This window comes from Octopus bimaculoides, chromosome 9 (assembly GCF_001194135.2).
Source record: "Octopus bimaculoides isolate UCB-OBI-ISO-001 chromosome 9, ASM119413v2, whole genome shotgun sequence".
Classification (NCBI taxonomy): domain Eukaryota; kingdom Metazoa; phylum Mollusca; class Cephalopoda; order Octopoda; family Octopodidae; genus Octopus; species Octopus bimaculoides.
In genome coordinates this window covers 5,466,178-5,469,018 of record NC_068989.1, presented here as the reverse complement: position 1 = coordinate 5,469,018, position 2,841 = coordinate 5,466,178, and the positions used below count along the sequence as shown (strand labels likewise).

Genomic DNA, 2,841 nt, shown 5'->3' with positions numbered 1-2,841 from the left:
TATATACATATATATATATATATATATATGTATATATATATATATATATATACATATATATATATACGTACATGCATGTATGTATGTATGCATGCATGTATGTATGTATGCATGTATATATGCATGTATGTATGTATGCATACATGTATGTATGTATGTATGTATGTATGAAACGCGACGGTAAAAAATGCAAGCGGTGAAGAACGAAAGAAGAAATGAGAGAGAGAAAGACAGAGACAGAGTCAGAGAGAGAGAGAGTGAGTGAGAGAGAGAGAAGAAAACATGGAAGCATGGAAGAAGGAAAGACAAAAGCAGTAATAGAAGGAAGAATCGCAGAAAGACGTGTGTGTGTGTGATGTCTGTATGGGTGTACACGACTATGTATACTTGAAGAAATTACTATATATATATATATATTGCATACATACATACATATGTATACATGCATGTTTGTATGTATACAATGAGTCATACGTGCGTGTGTGTGTGTGTGTGTGTGTGTGTGTGCCACCTAACACATTGAGACATATTTTAAAGGAAGTTAAAGAGTGACTCATGGGCGGAAAGTTTCGTTCATTGGCCCTTAACCGCGTTAGATCGATGCTTAGTTTAAATATTTCGGTAAAGGTAAATTTCATTCTTCGCTGACGAAAAAAAAGTGACGATCATCATCATCATCATCATCATCATCATCATCATCATCACCATCATCATCATTATTATTATTATTATTATTGAGGCGGCGAGCAGACAGACTCGTTAGCGCATCGGACAAAATGCTTACCGGCATTTCGTCCGTCTTTACGTTTAGAGTTCGAAATCCGCCGATGTTGACTCTACTTTACATCCTATCAGGATCGATAAAATAAATAGCAGTGGTGCACTGTGATCGATAGAATCGATTAGAGCCCTCTTCCCAGATTTCTGCCCCTGTGTCTGTCGCGAAAGACGACGAGCCGGCAGAATCGTAGGCGCGCTGGACAAAATGCTTTGCGGCATAGTGACCGTCTCTACGTTGTCAGTTCAAATTCCGCCGAGGTCAACTTCGCCTTTCATCAGTTCGGGGTCGCCGAAATAATGGCCTTACACCCTATAATTGCTAGACTTGTACCAAAATTTGAAATGAGGATTATTAAGACAGGGAAATGGCCGAATCGTTAGAACGCGAGACCGGCTATTTACGTACTGAGTTCAAATCCGGCTGAGGCAAGTTGTGCCTATCATCTTTTCGGGGGTCGATAAAATGAGCATCAGCTGAACACAGGGTTCGATCTAAATGACTAACCTATCCCCCTTGAGAATTTCAGGCCAGGTTTAGCGAAATGAAGATGCGGTAGAATTCGTAGAACTTCAGCGTTCAAATTGTTGGCGCGGTCGAATATGTTCCTTCGATAGTGTTTGATACATTAGGACGTGGTCTATACAGTGACATAAACTTAAGGACTGGGGGCAAATCATTTTCGATTTGTGACCCCCGCTTTATGCCGATCCCCATCTCACAAATTTACGCATTGTCTCCGACATCCAGGAAACTGTTAGATCATTTTTATTACTTCTTTTTTACCAACAAACATTTGCTCAATTGTAAATAAAGATAGATAGATAGATAGATAGATAGATAGATAGATAGATAGATAGATATAGATTATATAGATATACGTATATACAAACTTCTACGTACATATACATACATGCATACACTCATACATATACATACATGCATACACTCATACACATGCATGCATGCATACATACGTACATACATTCATACATACATGCATACATACATACATACATACATACATACATACATACATGTCAGAATAGAGATAGACAGAGCGAGAAAATGTAAAGACAGACAGAAATAAAGACAGAAATATCTGTATATCTGCTTGGATGTACATACATATATATATGTGTGTGTGTGTGTGTGTGTATGTGCATGTGTGTGTATTTATACGCGTGTGTATACGAGTGTATATGTATCTGTGTTTATATATTTGTGTTATATTATAATATCAGAGTAAATACGAGTGCATGTTTCATAAGTATATACACATTAGCGCATGTATATATAAACATGTGAATTCATGCTTTAGTGTACAATATTTTTTGGCGTTGATAATCTTTTTGAATACAAAATTCTTTACTTACCAATGCTGGATCATCCTGATATTTTATTCTGGATATGAAACGGGTAGTTAGTTGATTATAAGTTGTATGAGATATATAGAGATGATGTGTCTAGATAGATAGATATGTGATATATATTTATATATATATATATATATATATATATATGCGATATATATATATATATGTGTGATATATATATTATGTTATGTTATAGCTGCCTGGTAGAAAAGCGATGGGCCACCTCTTTAAGTGTGTGAGCTTGGTCTTTCTGTGACAGACAGTTTAAAGATTCCGAAGGTAGCTTCTGATAACAGCATCTGCCACAGTCACTGACGGCAGAAAGTAGAGGCGCTGGTCGATGGGGTGAAGTAGACGTTGTGGTAGTAGTGGTAGGGGTGGTGGTGTCGTTGGTGGTGGTAGTGGAGTAGGAGGAGGAGACGGTGTTGATTGTGGTGGTAGTGATAGTGATGATGATGATGATGATGATGATGATGATGATGATGATGATGGTAGTGGTGGTAGTTGTGGCAACGATAGTGGTGGTAGTGGCGGCAGTGGTGGTGATGGGTGTATCGGTGGTGGCAGTGATAGTGGTACTGGTGTTGATGGAGGTGGTCCTGGTGATGGTGGTGGTGGTGGTGGTGATGTTATTGTTAGTGGTAGTAGTGGTTGTGGTGGAGATGGTGGCGGCAGTAGTGGTTGTGC

General features: G+C 38.4%; 1 protein-coding gene across 1 annotated transcript in view; it reads right to left on the bottom strand.

The window, feature by feature from the left end:
* The window catches only part of LOC106878114 (ectonucleoside triphosphate diphosphohydrolase 8), an 81,453-nt gene extending 78,744 nt beyond the window's left edge, over positions 1–2,709 (bottom strand). Inside the window, exon 1 of the mRNA XM_052970314.1 lies at positions 2,155–2,709. The gene's annotated coding sequence lies outside the window, so the exon portion shown is untranslated. The remainder of the gene's footprint in view (positions 1–2,154) is intronic.
* Positions 2,710–2,841: the final 132 nt, after the last annotated feature.